Consider the following 23,257-nt stretch of genomic DNA (forward strand, 5'->3'; position numbering starts at 1 on the left):
TTAAATCAATTCGAGATGAAAAAATTTCTACAAGCCTTAACCAATAGCTAATAGAACTTGATTTTGATTTACTTTTCATGCATATTAATAGTATATATTGACATGATGCTAGCAAATCGGTAAATTTATTAATATTTCATTCCAGTCTCCTTGGAGTTTATTAGGATTGTTATCATTCGAGCTCTGATTTACTTTATTCCTAGGGAGTACTCCACTTGTTCATAAATGTGTGCCTCCATATTGAAATATTTTGTATTCCCTCCGTTCCCAAATATAAGTCTTTCTAGGGATTCCACCAAGTGACTACATACGGAGTAAAATGAGTGAATCTACACTCTAAAATATGTCTACATACATCCGTATGTTGTATTCCATTTGAAATGTCTAAAAAGACTTATATTTAGGAACGGAGAGAGTAGCACACATTGGGCTGTAACTTTATACTGCATATGCATAACAATATATTATAGATGAGTACTTTGTGCATGACAGATTATATACAATTTACATGCAAAGATTCGCCAACTATCGATTGATTCCTTGATTTGGGTCCAACCGAAGTCAGATTGTAGCATCAACCAATCGTACAAAGATCGATATGGCAATTTCGACCATGAAATTACTTTTGATGAGATATGTGAAATAATTACTTTCGAGTAGAAATTTATTTTACCTGCAAAAGAGAGAGTAGATTTTCTTTACTGAGTTTTGCAAAAAAAAGATTTTCTTTACTGAATACGTATGGTATATATCTTTTCGAATTTCTAATGAAAAAATGTCAGTTACGGCAGGAGCAGGAACTATTTTCACCTCCAGCCATTATTTACCTCTTGCCACTTACCATTTCTTTTTGCATGCGGCCCATCTTGTATCCGCCATGTGCCCACGTCCTGCCATCCCACCCCTTTCCCTCTGAAACCTCCCAGTCCCACGCCGCATCTTCTCTTCTCCCAAGTCCCAACAACTTCTTCGCCGCCGCCGCCATGCGCCAACCCCGCTGTCGCCCGTTGATCCGGCTGCGCACCTCACCCTCGTCGCTCTCCCTGGCCCAGCAACATCACCCACTCCCTGCTCTTCCTCCCGATGCGGAAGTGTCCTTTCGAGTCTCGTCTCCGTCTTCGTGGTCCTTAGATCTGGCAGCCTCCGACCACAACGCTGCCGGATCTAACCAACCAATAGGTGCTCGACGCCGCTCCTCGGGACCGCGTCGGTCTTCTTCGTCTGCTCTCTCTCTCTCTCCCTCAACCTCCCATGGCATGTATCGGCCCCTTCTGAAACTCCTCATCCGAGTGGCCACCTGATGCCGCCGTATAGAACACGCTCACTCCTGCCTTTGCCCGCCTGTACCAGGTCCGGTCGCCTCTTCCTTTGCGCAATTCCTCGAGCAGGTCATACATGTGGCGTATGTGTGTTGTTAATGGATGGTGAGCTTATTTTCTGGTGGTTGGGGTCCAGGATTTGCTCCTGTGGTTCAAGTTGAATACCGGGGAGATGGAGATGGTGACATGGCTGGCTTCTGTGGTGGTGAGGTTCAAGTTCTACAACGAGGTCATGGTTGTTTCCATGTCTGTTTAGGTCTATTTTTTGTGTGTATGGTTGAAAAACAAAGCCATGCCTATTAGTTTGGAAAATAAAGTCAAGTTTATGTGTTAAAAATAGTTTGATTAACTAGCAAGTGGCCATTTTGCAACGGTGAGATGAGCTAGCTAGCTTGTGTTGATGCATGTATGTTTGGTCAAGGCTAGCTAGCTACAGCAGTTTGACTAGTACATAAGAGAAGAGACACTATGTCAGCATGTGCAATCAGAATCGGGATGTATACTTCACACTATTGTATAACTTAACTAGCAGTCCTCCTTTCATGTAGATGTAGTACGTACATTCCTTGTTCTTTTTCCAAGTTTTTTCATCTCGCTTTTGCTTTTCTTTTCAGTATTTTGTATTTCTGTAACATTTAGCTCCGGTTGCTAAGGCTGATGCATCCACTGACATGTCAACATCATGTCCTGTGTGTTCTTTCTCAAAGATGTAGTGCAGGGGTTCTTATTTGATGTTCTTATATACGCTATGTTATCATGCAGGTGGCCGTTGGGCCTATCTGAAGAGCTACAATGTAACGCTTTTGAGCTTAGGTACAAGAAGTCGTATTTGAAAGGGGACGAGATGATGTTCATCAAAATGAAACTGACACATTTAGTTATGCGCCAATTTATTTCTAGACAACATGAGCATGGAGAAACATATCTGTGAAAGGTTGGTCTATCTGAAGAGCAACAATGTAACGCTTTTGAGCCAGCGTACAATGGCTTTCAAGACGCATGCTACAGATAACTTGCTTCGAGTCCTGCTCTTTTTATTTGAGGTGTTTTCTTAGCTTACCCGTTGCCTAGGTGGTACTATTGTAGTATATATAATGTATGCACCTGCTTGTGCCCTATTTTCCTAGATGTGGCTCATAACTTAGAAATCTATCTTTTGGCTGTTTTCTTTACACTAAATCCATCTTAATTAAGGTGCCAGGGGAAATTTTTTGTTGAATTCATATAGGCAAATATGTTACTATAATCAATTACAATAAAATCATTTGCACAGAGAAAATTTCAACAATAGACAATATGATTTGGCATGTTTGACCCTCTGTCAGGCATCCTCCTTTCTAGCTTTTGTTTTTCCCTGTAATGGCTTTGCCTCTTTTGGTCCTGAACTTTTGAGACCATGATGCTTTTGAGAATGTATGGAAAGCTTGGTTTCATTATAGCAATGGAACCAGGGTCTAAAAAAGTGGACATTGTTGAGAAGAATTGGAAGTACATACAGAAATACTGGTAGCTTTAACCATGGAGAATGATTTTGACCCCTCATACAAAACATAAGAAGTGGCTTAATTTAATTAGGTATGTGTAGTATAATCTAAACTATTGTTGGTGGAGATTTAGTGTGAGTTGCTGCTATTTAATTTGTTTTGAATGAACAAACAAATTATATATTTCTTTACATGGCATTCTTAACCAGTTTACTGTATGCCCAAACTGCCCAGTAGTGGTTTGCTAGTCTACTACTGCAAAATATAAACGTTGGTATATACTTCAGTGGGGTTATAGATGTCCATTGTACTTGGTTAATATATATTTTTGTAATCGCAACAAGCCAATGAACCGATTATCGACGCCGCATTGTATCTTTCAGATAAGGATTTTTTTACCTGTATCACCCGTCCATCTTGGTGTAACCATAGCACATGCGGGTTCTGGAGATATGATTAATAAAATTAATTAGAAAAATGTCATATTCTTTGAATTATATGAATGTTACAAGTAATTCGAAAAGCATGATGTATTCTGAACCGTTGCAAACTTATTATGAAATTGAAATCAGTGTGGTTTATTGGTAGATTATTCCTTTAGTACACAGAGCAATGTGTACTCCTCAATCTTTATTATTTGGAGTATGTGTTCCTGGTAATTCATGTTACCCTGAAAATTGCATGTGAAGGATCAAAAGGTTAATACATAGTGATACTGTTAGATAGCATCTAACCAGTCAATTAGAACATCTAAGTTTTGTCATTGTATGCTCAATTAAATTTCAACTAGATTACACAATTTTCATCTCCCTTACAACTACTCTAATCATTTCTTAGGAGTGGGAAAAAATACCTGAGGAATCGTGATCTATGGCAAGGGTGATGATGTCTATGGCGATGATTGTCATGATCTATATGGCAATTGGCGTTATGATCCATATGGTGATGAAGATGAGTCTGATCTTTCTTCAGGATATGCAACAAAGTGAACTTAATGCTTGGACCATTATATCTTAGTTACTATTTTTGTTTAGCATTTCAAACTTCCTAGATAGATCATTATGATCGATGTAATTTGGATCCGCTAAATATACTATATGTTACTTGGTCATGTGTGGTTGTGCAATTATAAGATAGTATATTTGAAGTGGAAAACAATCCTTTCGGGGTGACTAATGGCCTACCATACAACAACAGAGACTTCACTCTTGATGAATCTGTATATTGATGTTGTTTGTCAGGCTCTCAACCGTAGGAATTCCTGAAGGGGTGTATACACAGTCGGCGATCATAATAGCTTTCGATCTCATTCTCCTCCTGGTTATAGCAAACCCCGAAGGGTTTCATTCTCCTCTCGGTCCCCAAAGGGTCAAATATACCGTCATCTATTGTGAAAGCCGACGGGAAGTAATAACGGTCAGAAAATAAATATTCTACGGGGAACCGTCAGCTATAAGCGTTGTCGAGTTTATGTGAACCGGCTGGAGACCAAAACATGCCCGACGAATCACCGTCAGCTAATTACCGTCGGAGAAGGTATTAACCAAAAGTACCGTCGGCTATAAGTGTAATGGCCGACCAAGCATAGCCGACGGGAGATTGCCGACGGTGTACCGTCGGTTATATGTAAATCCGACGGTGGAATGAAATATCCGACGGTAATTTGACCCTCGGTCATAATGAAAAATCTAGTAGTGTTCCAGTGGCCGTCCCACCGCACGTTCAAGCCCGACGTCGGTGAGAAGTACACTGGCAAGACCCATCCGTCCGAGTTCCTCAGTATCTAGACCATCGTGATGCAGGCTGCTGGAGCTTGCGACGACAAGGTGCTTGCCAATTACTTCCCGTTGGCACTGAAGCCCAATGTTATGTCTTGGTTGATGCACTTGCCGGCAGATTCCATTTCTTCTTGGTCGGATTTGTGCCATGAGTTCGTTGGCGCCTTCACTGGAGGCCACCAAGCTCATGGCCAGGCCAGTGATCTGCATATCATTCCCCAAAAGGAAGGGGAAACCCTGCGCAAGTACATCCAGAGATTCAGCCGGGTGCAGTACAACATCCCCGACATTCATCCCGCCGCTGTGATCAGCGCGTTCCATCAGAACATGCGCAACCGCAAGATGCGCGAAGAGCTGGCGATGACCAAGGTTAAGGATCTGGCCGAACTCTATGTTCTGGCCGATAGGTGCGCCCGGGCTGAAGAGGGAAGGGAGTACCCCGGCGAAGACGCCGGCAAGAAAACCGACTCTACTGATGAAGACACCGCCGCCCCGACGAAGAAGGGCCGGCGTCGCAACAGGAAACGCAAGGGCAAGGCCGTGCTTGCCGTTGAAGGGTCTAACGACACCGACGCTGCCAAGAAGGTCAAGGCAGACGACCCCGGCAAGGAGATTGCCGGGTGCGTCGCCTGGCGGGCCTTAGCAGCTGCTGACAAGCCAGGGGGCTCCGGCAAGCAGTACTGCAAGATCCACCGCACCAAGGGCCACGACCTCCAGAATTGCCGGCAAGTCGAGCTGCTTGCTGAAAAGCAAAAGGCGGAGTATGAGAGGCGGGACAAGCAGAAGGGCCAGGATGGTGCCAAGGGATCCGGCAAGAAGCGTGGCGGCCAAGGAGGCCGCTGCGACAAGGACAGCCAGCAAGAGAGGCCCGCTCGGGGCCTTGACAAGAAGCAAGAAGACGATGATCATGACGAGGACGACGAGTTGGGCGAGCAAGAGTTCCAGAAGGCTACAGAGGCCATGTGTGTCGACGGTGGCGCCTCGCTGCATACTTCTCACCGCCAGCTCAAGCAGTGGGTGCGTGAGATTACAGCAGCGGAGCCGTTGTTCGACGCTCAGAAGCCGCTGAAGTGGTCCAGCACGCCCCTCATCTTTGACGCCAAGGACCACCCTGAGCGCACAACCGCGGTCGGGTGTTTGCCGTTGTTGGTCTCGCCAACGATACGCAACCTCAAGGTGAACAAGATGTTGGTCGACGGCGGGGCCGACCTGAACTTGATCTCGCCCGTCGTGATCAAAAGGCTGCAAATCCCTGATGGAGACCTCGAGGAAACGGGCACATTTCAAGGGGTCAATTCGGGGAGGAGCCAGCCGAAGGGGAAGGTCACACTGCCCGTGCTGTTTGGAGGGGAGCTGAACCACAAGACGGAGAGGATCGTCTTCGACGTGGCCGAGATCCCCTTGCCCTACAATGGGATCCTCGGCCGCCCGGCACTAGCCAAGTTCATGGCGGCGTCGCACTACGCCTACAACATGCTAAAGATGCCCGGGCCGTTGACCATCATCTCCGTCCCCTCCGACAAGAAGGACGCGCTGATTTGCGCCGACCAACTCTACCGGGAAGCAGTTGCAGCAGCTGCCGCCAAGGCACTTGCTCCTGCCGCTGAAGCCCCGGGAGGGAAGAAGAAGCCCGGCAAGACCTCTCGCACCCACTCCGGCAAGCGCACCTCCTCGGTGTGTTGTTCTACCGTCGAGGACGTGCCAGAGAGTTCTACCGGCAAGGGCAAGAAATCCAGAGCTGAGCCACCGCAGACCAAGAAGGTGTCCGTCAGGGAGGATGGCACGGGAGGGGCTTTCACCATAGGCTCCACCCTCGACAGCAAATACGAAGGCGTGCTTGTCACCTTCCTGCGGGCGAATGTCAACAAGTTTGCGTGGCAAGCATCCGACATCCCCGGTGTTCCTAGGGAGGTGATTGAGCACCACCTAGCTGTCTGTCCTCATGCGCAGCCCGTCAAGCAGAAGGTCAGAAAGCAGGCTCTAGAGAGGCAGGAGTTCATCACAGAGGAGATCAAGAAGTTGGAAGCGGCGGGTTTGGTGAGAGGAGTGCTCCATCCGACGTGGTTGGCCAATCCGGTAGTGGTGCGCAAGGCAAATGGGAAGTGGAGGCTGTGTATTGACTACACAGATATCAATAAGGCTTGTCCTAAGGACCCCTTCCCATTGCCGCGCATCGACCAGATTGTGGACTCCACGGCCGGGTGTGATCTGCTGTCATTCCTCGATGCCTACTCGGGCTACCACCAAATCTCCATGACAAGAGCAGATGAAGAGAAGACATCATTCATCACCCCATGTGGTACGCATTGCTTTTTACGGATGCCTTTCGGGTTGAAGAGTGCTGGCTCGATGTTTGCAAGAGCAATCCAAATTGGTTTTGAACCCCAGCTCCATAGAAATATGGAGGCATACATGGATGACATAGTGGTCAAAACCAAGGACGGGCTAACTCTTGTGCAAGATCTGGAAGAGACATTTGCCAACCTGCACAAGATCAACCTTAAGCTGAACCCTGAGAAGTGTGTCTTCGGCGTTCCGTCTGGCAAGTTTCTCGGATTCTTTGTGTCGCAGCGCGGGATCGAGGCAAACCCAGACAAAATCAAGGCTATTGAATAGATTGAGGCACCCAAGCGGATCAAGGATGTGCGTCGGCTCACCGGCTGCATCGCTGCCATGAGCCCATTCATCTCCAAGTCCGCCGAGCGCGCCCTTCGCTTCTTCAAAATCTTGAAGAAGGCAGGCCCGATGGAGTAGACCCCAGAAGCCGAGGCGGTGTTGCAGGATCTGAAGAAATACCTTTCCTCCATGCAACTACTGGTTGCGCCTAAACCACAAGAACCGTTGCTGCTGTATCTAGCAGCAACAAATCAAGTGGTCAGCGCCGCACTGGTGGCACAGAGGGAGGTCGACGAGGAGGCAGTGGCGACGGCAGAACCAGCAGACGGCGAGCCAAAGATTCCTCCGGCAGGACCTGGTGCCGGCAAGGCAAGGCCCCCGGCAGAGTCTGAGGCAATCAGGGCAACGCCCGCACAGTTAAGCAAAGTGGTGCAGAAGAAGAAGATGATGCAGCACCCGGTTTACTTTGTCAGCTCCCTCTTGCAGGGGGCTAGGTCAAGGTACTCCGGTGTGCAGAAATTGCTCTTCGGCCTCCTTATGTCCACGAGGAAGCTGCGTCATTACTTCCAAGCCCACGAGATCACTGTCGTCACCCGCCTCCCGCTACAACGGATACTGGACAACCCAGATGCAACCGGAAGGATTGTGGAATGGGCCTTGATGTTGTCGAGCTTTGGGTTGAAGTTTGAAAGTACCTCAACAATCTAGAGCAGATTCTTGGCAGAGTTCATTGCGGAATGGGCCTCAACACCTGACGAAGAAATACAAGAGACCGCTCTCCCCGGCAAGGAAGCGGACTGCGACTGGGTCATGTACTTTGACGGGGCTTTCTTGCTGCAAGGTGCCGGTGCCGGTGTGCTACTTGCCGCACCCACCGGAGAGCACCTCAAGTACGTGATCCAGATGCACTTTCCTAGGGAGATGTCCACAAACAACACTGCTGAGTACGAGGGGGTGCTTGCCGGTCTCAAGATCGCGGCAGACCTCGGGGTGAAGAAGCTCATCATCAGGGGTGACTCGCAGCTTGTCGTGAGACAAGTCAACAAGGATTATCAGAGCCCATTGATGGAGGCCTACGTAGATGAAGTGAGGAAGCTGGAGGAGCGCTTTCACGGTATCCAAGCGGAGCACGTTCCCCGAGCAAAGAACGACATCGCCGATTACCTGTCGAAGCGTGCTGCATTCAAGCTACCTGTGGAACCAGGTACCTTTTTGCTCCGGTTAACTCAGCCGTCCGTCGAACTGTCAACGGGGCGGAACAAGCGGAGGAAATCAGATCCCGGCAAGTACTTTCCCGCCGAGCCCCCTGGGGCTGACGGCAAGGATGCTGCCATGGACGCTGAGCCTGCCAAAGAGCAAGTAGCTCCGACGGGGCGTCAAGCCCTGGCCGTAGAGACAGCCGCTCCCATGGCAGAGGAAATGCCTTTGGTCCTTGCCGTCGAGCCCCAGGCTCCGGCGTGGGCGCAACATACTGTCCGATTCCTCCGAACAGGGGAACTTCCTGAGGAGCAGGAAGAAGCAGAAAAAGTAGCCCATCGGTCTGCCCTGTACCAGTTCGTCGACGATGTCCTGTACAGGAGAAGGCCGAACGGTGTGAAATTGAAGTGCATCCCCGGGAGGAAGGACTGGAGCTATTGGCAGAGATACATGGAGGCATATGGGGCTCCCACATAGGGTCGAGGGCCCTTGCCGGCAAGGCTTTCCGGCAAGGTTTCTTCTGACCCACCGCCCTCCAGGATGCGACGACACTAGTAACCATGTGTGAAGCGTGTCAGTTCCATTCAAAGAAGCTTCATCAACCAGCTCAAGCCCTTCAAACGATCCCTCTCTCCTGGCCATTCTTGGTCTGGGGGCTCGACATACTGGGACCTTTCCCCCATGCTGTCGGGGGCTTTGAGTACTTGTACGTTGCAATCGACAAGTTCACAAAGTGGCCAGAGGTGGAACCAGTGAGGAAGGTGACAGCACAGTCAGCCGTCAAGTTCTTCAAGGGACTAGTCAGCTGTTTTGGTGTGCCAAACAGAGTCATCACCGACAACGGCACGCAGTTCACAAGCCACACCTTCATGCAGTACATTCAAGACCTCGGCAGCAAGGTCTGTTTTGCTTCCGTGGCACACCCCCGGAGCAACGGCTAAGCAGAGAGGGCGAATGCTAAAGTGTTGCGAGGCCTGAGAACGAAGACCTTTGACAGGCTGCACAAGAGCGGAAGGCGCTGGATTGATGAGTTGCCGGCGGTTCTTTGGTCGATCAGGATGACGCCAAATCGAGCCACCGGTCAGACACCCTTTGCTCTAGTATATGGGGCGGAGGCAGTTCTCCCCACGGAACTCATATACGGGTCACCTCGAGTGCTCGCTTATGATGAGCTTGAGCAAGAGCAGTTGCGGCAAGATGACGCGATGCTCCTTGAGGAAGATCGTCTTTGGGCGGCTGTGAGAGCAGCACGCTACCAGCAAGCCTTGCGCCGCTACCATAGCCGCAAGGTTCATGCCCGGAGCTTTGAAGAAGGCGACCTTGTTCTTTAGCGCGTTCAGTCGGCCAAGAATTCCAACAAGTTGACGCCGAAGTGGGAAGGCCCTTATCGGGTAATACGAGTCACCAGGCCTGGCGCAATCCGCCTGGAGACCAAAGATGCGGTTCCAGTGAGCAACTCCTGGAACATAGAGCATCTTCGCAAGTTTTACCCATAAGGCGCGGCTTGCCGGGCCCCCCGACAAGCCACCTTTTGTACAAGCCTTGCCGACAAGGCATGTAACCCTTTGTACAAAGGCAGGCGCAGACCCTGAGCACAAATAAATGAAGCGCTAGCGCCCTAAGTTATAGCATGCATGCTAGGTCGGGTCTCTTCCTTGGTTAGGGTTGATAGTGCTTAGCGGCGACTAACCCCTAGCCTAGAGGTCGAGTGCGCGTCTCTCTGTTCTTTTCTGCCCTCCTTTGGTTCGCAGGGCACATGGGCACTTCTGCTGAGCTACTTGGAAAAAAGGGAACGGACCGGCGTCCCGACCCCGGCAAACCAGAGTTGCCGGGGGCTGCAAGTACAAGGATCCAACCGCGGCAGGACAAGGTTGCCGGGGGCTGCAGATCCAGATAAGTCTTTCATCCTCTGTCATGCATTTCGGTACGGAACTGGGACATGCGAAACCTCATTTTATCTCCAGGCTACCGTGCTCCCCTTTTTCCTATACCTAAGGATTATCTCCTGGGTCCAGAATTGGTTGTAGCCGCGGCGGCAAGGAGATAGAACGAGGAGCCTAAGCCCACTTCATCCCTGCCTCCGCCAAGGGCACGAGAATGGTCGAGCAAAGTGAGGGGGACGGCAAGGCCTATTGCCAGGCGAAAAACGTTTATCTTAAATAGTAACAAGGATTCGCTCCTTGTCGCGGGGTCCACCCACGAACGAAAAACCCGGCAAACATCCCTTTTTCATTAAAAACATCCCACACAGGTACAGTCCATACGGAAAGAAAAATATGAACAAAGGGGATTACAAGTTCTAAATTTAACGAAGGCCCGAAGGCTTACAAACTAAAAAAGAGATGAGATACCCGTAATCCCTTTCTTGTCCCTCTCCTCAGGAGGCGGGTCAAGAAGGCGAAAGGGCAAAAGGGGCTACTAGGCGAGCTACGAGAAGCAGAAAGCACCAAGAGAACACCTCGGTGGCTACCCAAGGGTGGGCCGGTGATGCCGGTGCCGGGAAAGGAGCTGGAAGACGAGGCGACAGTTCGCCGGACACACGACGAAGGCGTCGGTGTCCGCGTACTCCGAGTTGACGGCCTTACCGCCGCCCTCTTCCTCTTCCGCAGCCTCCCGACGCCAGCCGCCCAAGGAAATGGCCCCGAGAAGTTCAAGGAGCTGGCCCCTCCCCCGACAAAACTCCACCGGAGGAGCGGCCAGGTGCAGATCCTGCTGCTGCCGCACCCGCCCAGGTGCAGGGCCTCCGATGCCTAGTCGGACTCGTCCCCGTCATCTGCCCCGCTGTCCTCCTCGTCACTTTCGCTCGAGGAAGAGCTTCCATCGTTGGAGTCTCCGTCGGAGGAGCTCTCCACACAGCACTTCAGGCGAATTCCAAAATCTCTGAAGACCTTGACGGAGAGCAACCCGTCCTCCATTAATTTGAAGTAGAGGACGAGCCCCGCCCTCAAACTGTGGATACAAGCGAACGTCTTCCATCCACAGCGGAGGTACATGACCCGAGGTGCCGGGAAGTCGATGTCGACCCGCGTGCCCCCATTCCCGCAACCCCTCATGTGCAACCTGAGGGTCTGGGGCGGGTCACGCTCCATCTCCCGAGCAAACGGGGCGGGAAGACGAAGACGGCGACGCGGAGGCCGGCGCAGCCTCATGAAGAACTCGCGGGGCTGGTCTCCAACATGGCCCTCCGTCGGGAAAGGCATCATTGGCAGGGGCGAGGCCGGCGCGCCGCCCGTCCTCCTCTTCCCCGAGCTCCACGACCTGTGCCATGGATCGCCCACGGCCTCGCCCCCTCCCCCTTCCCCTCACGGCCAGCTCCACCACCGCGGGCTCAGGAGGAGGAGGGACGTGCTGTCGAACGGCGACCCTCGCCGCCACCGTCGAGGGACCGGGGTTCCCCTTCTCCATGGCGGATGAGAGGAAGAAGCAGAAGCAGGAGGAGATAGAAGATAGAAGAATGCGGGATGCCATCCCCCCTTCCATCTCCTTATAAAGGGGCAGGGTCGGGGCTCGGCCACCCTGCTCGGCCAATCCAGTCACTAGAGGCACAGGGAATCGAGAACGACCCGCTGCCCCAACCAGTGACGGCCCAGTTTCCCGTCTCCACCGCTTGCCACCCCAAGAGCATGGAGGACGCGTGGAGAACATGCTGAACCGAGGGGTCGGTGAAGCGACCTCTCCCCACCCCGTGATCGTGGGGTGTGGACGCCTTGAAGACCGCGACCCGGCCCCATTCAGTAAATGGGCCGCGCCTTTACGCCTCTCCCTCTTCATGGGGAAGGCGCGAGCCGCCCCTGTATCGCGATTTGACACATGCCTGCGGAAACCTCCCCACGCATGCCGCCCACGTCACGTACGCACCCCTCCACGTCGTGCATTCAATGCGGGTCATGGGGAAGTGCAGCAGACGGAAAATTACCGCGGTAAAAACCGCCCCTCCTGCCCGCGCACCGTTTTGGCCCTGGCCCAACAACGTGTCACGCTTATGTGTGGCCCAGGCCCGGGGGCTCCTGTCGGTGTACAAAAGAAGGGGCGCACCTTTGTACCCCTTTACCTGTGCACGGAGAGTCAGAGCCGCGCCCACGGCCGCACCGAGCAGGACAGGGAGGTGAACCAAGGTAAAACCAAAGCCCAAGACAACCAAGGCAACGCCAAGGCCAAGAACACAAAGAAGCAGAAGGACAAAGCAGGCTCCCCCAGCAAGACCCTTGCCGGGGCAGCCTCAGCAGCCTCGACAAGACCCTTGCCGGGGCGGCTCGCCCACACCAGCGGAGTGAGCCACCCTCGAGCCCACGGGTTCCAAGTCAACCAACCACGTTGGAACTAGGGCTCGGGAGGCACCTCCATGGTAGCATCCAGATCTTTGTCAAGACCAAGGAATATTCAAGAACAGATGAGGATTAAAAGACAACGGTCCTCGGCAAGATCCTTGCCGAGGAGAGCCACAAGACCCCCGGCAAGATCCTTGCCGGGGACGACAGCGCGCCACCGCAAGACCCTTGCCGGGCCACCCGGCAAGGCCCTCACCGAGGACGCCAGCAGGGCCACTGCCAGTCCCACACCAGCCAAGTCTCCACCGCCGTTCGCATGCAGCTGCCAGCTCAACCAGCTGGGCAGGCACCTGCGTGGCAACATGCAGCACCCAGTCCAACTCAACAAGCGTCTGCGTGGCGGCATGCAGATCTTCGTGAAGCCCTACCACCACGCCACCTCAGATGCATGCCTGCCTACATGGCGCCGCACGCATCGCTGGCTAGGGCACGTGTCGAAGCGAGGAGGAGCGGCGACGGACGGGACGGGCCTCGCTCCCGTCCCCGATAAAGCTAGGGACACCTTAGCGGCGCATTAAATGCGTCTTGTCCTGTAATACGAGCGATAAGCTCGTAGCACAGTATGCCTTTCCACCTCCTGTGTGCCACTGTGGCAGCCCCTTTCGACTATAAAAGCAGGCCCATGGTGTACTGGAGAAGGATTCGGCTCTTTGGAACTACTCAGCCACCGTACCTAGTTCAAGGGCTCAAGAACACTCAATACATCCACCAAAGCAGGACTAGGGTTTTACGCATCCTCGCGGCCCGAACCTGGGTAATCGATCCTTGTGCTGATTACTAATCCTGCTCTTCTCGCAACCCTGCGCCCCGGCAACCGTAGTAGGGACTCTTGTGATCCCATAGGTGTCGTTCCACACCGACAAACATGATGAAACTATCATGCACCAACTTACTCTGCTCGGGTTACCTCCTAACCATCACATGCATCACTTAACATCGCGGACATCACATGATCATCTCGGCATCCAATCAAGCTTGGTATTAACAATACCGTAGTAATCATTTATGACCACAAGGAGCTTGACCTTTACCCTTGACTCTCGCATAACATCGCAAATATCCAACAAGTTGGTACTCACGATACCACAATGATTCTCTCACGATCACATAAATATCAACCAACTTATTTCATCATCGAACCAGGGTTGTTATTAAGCACATCATTATTATTACTGTTGACCCACAGTGTGACCGACATGAACTGGGCCCATATCCGTGGGCGCGGCTATCGATAGATTTAACACACACACTCTCCAGAGGTTAGCACATTGTACCCACACCACGGAACCCATGGCCTTGCACTCCCATTCAGGTGGACCAACGGCGTTCCGACAAAACCGTCTTACTGCCATGACACTCTCCTGGCCACTCCGACCAACTCCCCTTTGGGCTAAGTTCTGGGTGGCCCCGTGCCTACCAAAGGCAGCAATGGCCATCATCGTGGCAAAACGGTCCCAAACGGGGACAAGGATCCATACAAAAACAACGGGCACCCAAGGCTTATGACGTCCTACCTGGCCAAGGTAGCGCCCGCGCATACCATAACCTCGCGGGAGGCACCGGCGAGAGGCATGACAATAGACCCAGTTAGGACCCCCCCATAAGTAAGCGTGGTTGCACTGGTCTGCTTGATATGGTGGCACCATGACTCAGCCAACAGTTGTTCAAGTCCAATTTAATCCGGTTAAACTTGAATGCAATATGCTGAGTCATGATAAAAAGAATAACATGATGCAACTACAATGCATGAACATGATATTAACATAAACATGGGGGTGCATCCCAATCAACGAGCATAACAACATTTAACCCTTTATCCATATGAGCATGGCATACTGACGAGCATGGATATCACAACTAGAACACTACCCATAGCATAACATGACCACTAGCATGAACAATAAATACCATGCAATATCATAACGATAAAACTACCATGCAAGTATTTAATCAACTCGATGCAAAGGAACATGCATAACAATGGTACTCGGAATAGGCGATAGTCAGGCACTGACGACCATCACCAACATGTAGTACTAACAAGCATGGCCAATATTAAAGTAATACTAGCATCAAGAACATAATAGCAGAGTGCAAGAAGACATATCATGACGGTAAACACCGATCCGTAAGCATAACTGAAATAATGACAGCAGCAGCAAAGCAAACAAACAGTTATTAAAGATTCAAGTTGAGAACCAATGCTTATGCATGGCTATCATGCAAATGGTGGTTGTGGCTTGCCTCGGGATGAAGAAGGCTACGGGGAGAAGTGCGGTACGACCGCGGAGAGAATCGCCGGAAAGATTCTCTCTCAGAGGGGATTGATTAGGGGCAAGGGTAAAATGGTCATTTCCAGTATGTCAAACCATAGTGAAAATGATACCAAAAGTTCGGGCTCGACGAGAAGTGGGCTTTGGATTCACCTCAATCGGAGTTACGGTTGCGGAGTTATGAGTTGTAGAAGATGATGGACCAATCTGTGAATATTTTCATCATCAACGGGTCCCTGAGTGGATAAGGCAGAGGCACATATTAGAGAATACGCTTTCTGAGCATAGAAAGCGCATTTCCGGCCGCAGTAGAAGAAAATACGTTTTCCAGGGGAGAAAATGTATTACTGCCTAAAGCAACGTGTGAATACGTTTTCAGAAAAGGGAAGACGTATTCAGTGGAATACGCTTCCACTTACCCCGTGGCCTGAGCGGGGTCAACACGTGGTGAGGCTGACCGGTGGGGCCGCATGCAGGTGGGGTCCAGGAGGCGGTCGTCCTCTTCCACCAACGCCTCTGTTTCGCTCGTGGAACAGAGCGGGGCAGGGAAGGGAAACGGCCAAGGGACCGGCCGGCTCTAGCGATCCCCGGCCCGGCCGAGGGCACCGGAGGGACCGCGGGGCCGCGCCACACCCGTTCAGAAGGAGATCAGCCGCCGGGGTGGGGAGGAGGACGCGGGGGCGAAGGTGAACCGAGAGGAGGCAGAGGTGGCCGGTGGTGATGCTTGGCGACGAGGCAGGGCACTCCGGTGAGAGCAAGAGTGGTGGGGCGGACCACGAGGAGTGTGGGAAGGCTGGTGGTGTGCTCGGATGAGGCTGGGGTGGGCTTATATAGCCGTGTCAAGGCGGTTCGAGCTCGGGTGCCACCGCGGACGCGTGTCTGGCGCCGCGGACGCGTGTGCGCGCTCGGGAGCTCAACGGAAGACGACGGAGGGGGCAGGGAGCAGGCTCACGGGCAGGAGACGACGAGCGGCACGGGGGAGAAGCAAACAGAGGAGGAATACGACCAATCTACAGCGCGTTCGGGGGCGCACTCTGTTCACGACGGAGACGGCTCACCAGGGAAGAGGATGGAGGGGGAAAGGGCTCTAGAGGGACGGCGACATCAGGAGGAAGGCGCTAGACATGGTCGCGCGCTGAGGGAGCAAGAGCATAGAGGGGGAGAAGAAGACAGAGGCGCCAGAGCGCGCGGGATGACATGCCAAAACGGTGGTCACCGCGTGCGCACGACGCTCACCCGTGCTCCGATCGGCCAAACCTTGTCTGGGAGACAAGGTGTGCAGAGGGTGATGCCAAGGAAGAGAGAAACAAGCATAGTGCTCGCTTAGGTGATCACAGGTAGCAAAGATACAAAGGAACAACAAGGTATTTGGAGTTTCCTGTGGCTCACACGTGTGGAGATTAAGGCTGAGCTTTGACGGAGGTTGATCGTTCACTACGGTGACTGAGATGGCATGGTTTCAGCTCAAGGGGAGGGGTTTAGCTAGCAGTTGCTGTAGCAAGCACCCTATTGACCAGATTTAGAAATGAGGAAGAAGCACTCACTAGGAGTGTCAACTTGAGCTCAACTTGGGCAAGGCAGAGTTATTTGATCATATGAAGATGCTGAAAAAGGTTTCATACCATTTGGATAAACCAAAATGGTACTTCCTTCACAAACATTTCCACTGACCAGAAACTTGCAAAAATTCTAGGGGAATAATGGCTAGATGAAATATGCCCAAATTGGGTGGAGGTAGGTTATATAGGTAGGAGAAGACCTAGGAAAAAATTCCAAACATAATGGAGCAAGATAAAATATACTTGCTTCACTAGCTGAAAAATTGGACAGAAACAAAGATTTGAAGCTGTGCTCACATGGATGCATTGCATGAGCTCAAATCTTGAGGAGAGCTTTGATTTGATAAAATGGAATACCATGCAAAGATTCAATTTAATTGGATTAACCTAGCTAGTACTTCCTTCACAACCAATTCCCTCAGACAGGAACTTTGAAAAATTGCTCAGGAATATTTACTAGGCAAATTAAGTTGAACTTTGGCATGAGGCAATTATTTGGGCATAAAAAGGTGTCCAAGAAGTTTGGGGTCAATTGGGCAAACGTAGATGGCACTTGCTTCATCATCTGCCTTCCAGGACAGAATAGGAAATGAATTATTGAGCATGAATGGAAACATGGCCAATGAAATACTTTGACATATTTGAGGAAGATATGACCCAAACAATTTATGAGAATTATTTGGGGATTTTAGGAATGATGGAAATATAGGTTGCTTCACAACCTAGGGCAAAAAGGATTCTTCCTTTAATAAAAAAATGAATATTCCTAAGGAAAATAATATTGGGATTTGGTCTAGGATGAAAATGGCAAGGTCTAGGGCTGGATTTGGGGATGATAAGCCACTCTAGAAGCAAAGAAGAGTTCTTCTTCTTCAGTTTCCAGACCACATAGCCACGGAAAAAGAAATCTCAGGCAAAAACCTCAGAAAATCAAAAGAAAAAGAAAGGGCCAAAAATCAGGCTGTTACGAACCTTACCCCCTTAAAGAAATCTCGTCCTTGAGATTTGGTTGCTCAGGGAACAAGTATGAATATACTGACTTCAGGAAACCGTTTCCAACTCGGGTCTCCTTTTTCCTTTATTGTTGTTCCCACTAAATTTTTACCTGACTGGCTCTGGGTGGTCTGATTCACTGTATCCATATTCTGACCGATCTTACCTGGCTTGTTCATGCTTATACTGGCTCCAATTATTTTCATATCCGCTGATTTAGCTGAGATTCCATGACTGAAATATGTGTCTGTCTCACAAATCCGAGACTGATTTCCGATTGCTGAGACTGTACTGACAACTGTCCATGAATTGGTGATCAGATTTTTCCTGATGAACACCCAAGCTCTGACTCCTTGCATTGGGTTTCTCCACTAAATGCAGGTCCTTTGGGTTCCAAATTGTGAGTTGAGGCATAACCGTTTCCTGACAGATTCTGACCCATCACAGAAGTTTCTGAATCATCTTAACTGGCTCCACCTTCTGGAGTATCAGATCCGTTCCAAATATGTGACTGTTGCTTGTCGGGGCCAACAGGATTGGGTGCTATCTTACATGATAATATCCGCAGACTCGACTGACGGTGGTTCTGGCAGAAGAATTTGGCTCACGACAGGCTATCATTTAATAATCCTCATAAGTGAGGGCACATGCCTCAAGACTGTTACTCGACATCCTGATTATTCATTCTGTCGGCATATCCAAGGGGATAGTAGGTTGTGCGATGCTTTACCACAGTTGCTGGAGTCACACTGTTGATTTGACCTTTGGTCTGACTTCGCAGATTCGGCTATTTGAGACTGACAAATCTGAGCATATGCTGTTGACTGAGCGGGTCGTCTGGATATGAAGCCCTTACAAAAATTGAGCAGACCCACCTTAGGTGAATATCCATGGTGATCCATACTGACTCAGACTGTCCAGGTATCTGCACCATGTGGGTCTTGCAACCATTTTCATACCTGCATCACCGGTCTTGCTACTCCATTACTGTTTTTCTTGTCTGGATCCTTGGCTGAAAGAGCTCGGTCATATTGCTTCTTCGTGTGACCATGGATTCTGTCCGGTGCAATATTCTGACATGCGTACCCTTATCCTCATTTCCTGTCATGGTAGCATTATTCAAATTGCCGGTTCATCACCTCTCAAGTTCTGACCGTAGGAAAATGATCATCCGAACCCTTGCAAGAAATCGGCAAATAAATCAGTAGCCACCAGAATGGTCTTTACAACTCAGATCTGGGACATTACTGAGATAACTCAACCACGGCTCAGGACGTCTGAAAAGCAGCTCAGCGCATGAGACCAGGTTGATAAGAAGAAAGTGGCAGCTCCCTAAAATAGCCAAAAGCAGCTATAGGGCTACTGTCACAAAAAGAAACTCAATAGCTGTATGAGACGGACGAAAAGCAGTTCAGAACTCATGATAGTCATTGAAGAGAGAAATAAAAATCGGCATCCACCCCGGATAGCTAAACATGGCTCAGATCACAGGCGTGGTGGCGCTACTGGAGAAAGAAGACAAGGGCTCATCAGGATCATCTTCCAGGTTCACAGGTACTTGTACCGAGCTCATTCCTTTGTCACACTGTGGTGTATAGTTGGCTTCCTTTTTTCAACAATCCTCATGTGCCTGTCAAATCTGCTTTCGAGTGACTTGTAAGACCTTGGTGGTATGCTGACTGCTTATATGTGAAAATCTGATTCCCGAGGCAGACTTGCTTTCTGGCTGAACTGTTGCATATCTGATTCTTGAGATGTACTGCCATATACTGTCAATCTTGCACATAGCTTATCTTCTTGATCATTTCTGGTATGAAGTGTGCACACTGAGGCAAACCTGATTATCCGTATCACGATCAGATATCCCCAGATCTCAATGCAGTCGGCTGAGAATTCCATACTGATGCAAACTAGATACTGACAGTCCATCCAGGATTTCTTTCGCATTCAGACAAGATATTCCAATTTCACTGCAGTCTGCTGATAATTCCATTCTGTTTTGCTGAGCTTCCAAACATTTGAACTCCTTGCTGATTCTTCGGGTCCGGTGTCGGTTGACGAGCAACATTAATAAGGGGAAATTTTGTAACACCGAAGGCCCAAAGAAAGAAACCAAAGAAATGACGAAAACAAAAGCACACAAGCATACTAATAATATCAAACAATCAGCACATATTACTTCTACTCACACAATAATATGCATGCACACCTAAGCACACAATTGTCACTGAAGCTCTCGTACTACGGTCTAGTATGCTGTGGCAGTGTGCACGAAAGTGAGTCTGTGTGGAAAGAGTTGGCGTAACCAAGGCTACACCAAGCGTTGGCTGAACACCGACTGAATCTGGATGGATACGGAGGCGAGGACGGGCTTGGCGATCATGCAGCGAGACACCGAGGTCACGACTACCTCATGATCAAGCGTACGAAGGGAATCGTACTTGTCTAAAGAATGAAATGACATGGCAAACTAGAGGAGGAAAAGCAAGGCTTGCTGGCATTGCCCTCTTCTGATAACAAAGATCAGTAAGGGTTGCCAAAGGGATGAGATGGAAAGCATGATTTGGGATAGAGACATGTCTATCACCAAAACGATTTGGGTGGAGGAAAAGATATCGACGCAATAACTGAGCATAACTCCTGCAAATGGTGTCTGGAACACTCGGTACCAAGGCATCACTCTGCTCGGACAGAGATAACGCCGAACAACGAAGAGTAGGCATGCAAAGAAAGAGGGTGTAGGTAGTGGATCGAAACCGATGCCACCTACACTCACAAGATTAACCGTTAGCGACAAGATAATAATCTATATGCATGCTATGCAACAAACAAATGCAGCAATCAAGTGCAACAAACCAACGGGGGTCTATACTGCCGCATTCTAACGTTCGTGTGGGCTAGGGCATCCTACAGCCATACCTGCTCTGATACCAAGCTTGTGGCACCCCGACTCAGAGAAACTGGAACGCCCCGTATTCCAGCCCAGAGATCGAGGAGAAGTCTTCCGGAATACGGCACTTCTTAGCATAGAACAACTCAGATCTTTATCACAATCTATATGGGTACAAGGGGATTACATCGGCACGGCGACACTACGCCTGCCACGGTTGCTCTATGCAAACAGCAGAACAACTTTAAGCAGCGGAATGAATACTGGCAGAGGAACAACAACGGCGGTGGTGAACTCCACTCCGCAGGGACTCTGGCTGGAGCGCTTACCCTAGCTCGCAAACACGGCAAACAAGCAATCAAATCCAACATGACATGCAAACTGGCATGACATGCAAGGTCAGTACATTGAATGTACTTGCAAGCTCACATCAACCAAAGCAACCAAGACAAACAATGGCATGGCAATTACAGATTATTAAGCAATGATGAACACGATACTATCAAAACAACATGGCATGTACAACATGACACAGCTAGAACAATACGAGCATGGCATAAACATATGAACATGATGAGACTAGCAAGCAACATGATGAAACTATCATGCACCAACTTACTCTGCTCGGGTTACCTCGTAACCATCACATGCATCACTTACCATCACGGACATCACACGATCATTTCAGGATACAATCAAGCTTGGTCTTAACAATACCGTAGTAATCATTTATGACCATAAGGAGCTTGACCTTTACCCTTGATACTCGCATAACATCACAAATATCCAACAAGTTGGTACTCACGATACCACAGTGATCCTCTCACGATCACATAAATATCAACCAACTTATTTCATCATCGAACCAGGGTTGTTATTAAGCACATCATTATTATTACTGTTGACCCACAGTGTAACCGACACGAACTGGCCCCATATCCGCGGGCGCGGCTATCGATAGATTTAACACACACACTCTGCGGAGGTTAGAACACTGTACCCACACCACGGAACCCATTGCCTCGCACTCCCATTCGGGTGGACCAACGGCGTTCCGACAAAACCGTCCTACTGCCATGACACACTCGTGGCCACTCCGACCAACTCCCCTCTGGGCTAAGTCCTGGGTGGCCCCGTGCCTACCAAAGGCACCAACGGCCACCGTCGTGGCAAAACGGTCCCAAACGGGGACAAGGATCTTTACAAAAACAACGGGCACACAAGGCTTATGCCGTCCTACCTGGCCAAGGTAGCGCCCGCGCATAACCTTCCCTCGCAGGAGGCACCAGCGAGAGGCATGACAATAGACCCAGTTAGGACCCCCCACAAGGTAAGCGTGGTTGCACTGGTCAGCTAGATATGGTGGCACCATGACTCAGCCAACAGTTGTTCAAGTTCAATTTAATCCGGTTAAACTTGAATGCAATATGCTGAGTCATGATAAAAAGAATAACATGATGCAACTACAATGCATGAACATGATATTAACATAAACATGGGGTGCATCCCAATCAACGAGCATAACAACATTTAACCCTTTATCCAGATGAGCATGGCATACTAACGAGCATGGATATCACAACCAGAACACTACCCATAGCATAACATGACCACTAGCATCAACAATAAATACCATGCAATAACGTAACGATAAAACTACCAAGCAAGTATTTAATCAACTGGATGCAAAGGAACATGCTAACAACGGTATTCGGAACAGACGATAGTCAGGCACCGAAGACCATGACCAACATGTACTACTAACAAGCATGGCCAATATTAAAGTAATACTAGCATGAAGAACATAATAACAGAGTGCAAGAAAACATAACATGACGGTAAACACCGATCCGTAAGCATAACTGAAATAACGACAGCAGCAGCAAAGCAAACAAACAGTTATTAAAGATGCAAGTTGAGAACCAATACTTATGCATGACTATCATGCAAATGGTGGTTGTGGCTTGCCTGGGGATGAAGAAGGCTCCGGGGAGAAGTGCGGTACGACCGCGGAAAGGATCGCCGGAAAGATTCTCTCTCGGAGGGGGCTGATTATGGGCAAGGGTAAAATGGTCATTTCTAGCATGCCAACCCATAGTGAAAATGATACCAAAAGTTCGGGCTCGACGAGACGAAGAAGTGGGCTATGGATTCACCTCAATCGGAGTTACGGTTGCGGAGTTATGATGTGTAGAAGATGAAGGACCAACTGTGAATATTTTCATCACCAACGGGTCCCTGAGTGGATAAGGAAGAGGCGCATATTAGAGAATAGGCTTTCTGATCATAGAAAGCGCATTCCCTGCCACAGTAGAAGTAGATACGTTTTCCAGAGGAGAAAACGTATTACTGTCTAAAGGAACGTGTGAATACGTTTTCAGAAGAGGGAAGACGTATTCAGTGGAATACGCTTCCACTTACCACGTGGGCTGAGCGGGGTCAACGCGTGGTGAGGCTGACCGGTGGGAGCCGCGCGCAGGTGGGGGCCAGGAGGCGGTCGTCCTCTTCCTCCCGCGCCGTTGTTCCGCCCGTGGAACAGTGCGGGGCAGGGGAGGGAAACAGCCAAGGGGCCGGCCGGCTCCGGCGATCCCCGGCCCGGCCGAGGGCACCGGCGGGACCGCGGGGCCACGCCGCACCCGTTCAGAAGGAGATCATCCGCCGGGGTGGGGAGGAGGACGCGGGGGCGGAGGTGAACCGAGGGGAGGCAGAGGCGGCCGATGGTGATGCTTGGCGACGAGGCAGGGCACTCTGGCGAGGGCAAGAGGTGTGGGGCGGACCACGAGGAGTGTGGGAAGGCTGTTGGTGTGCTCGGACGAGGCT

General features: G+C 50.2%; 1 long non-coding RNA gene across 1 annotated transcript; it reads left to right on the forward strand.

The window, feature by feature from the left end:
- The first annotated feature begins 867 nt into the window (after window positions 1-867).
- Window positions 868-3,958, forward strand: LOC123142082 (uncharacterized). Its single transcript, XR_006470518.1, has 3 exons — window positions 868-1,350; window positions 1,456-1,548; window positions 2,082-3,958. It is a non-coding gene; the product is annotated as an uncharacterized lncRNA (long non-coding RNA).
- The last annotated feature ends 19,299 nt before the right edge of the window (window positions 3,959-23,257 follow it).

This window comes from Triticum aestivum, chromosome 6D (genome assembly GCF_018294505.1).
Source record: "Triticum aestivum cultivar Chinese Spring chromosome 6D, IWGSC CS RefSeq v2.1, whole genome shotgun sequence".
NCBI lineage: Eukaryota > Viridiplantae > Streptophyta > Magnoliopsida > Poales > Poaceae > Triticum > Triticum aestivum.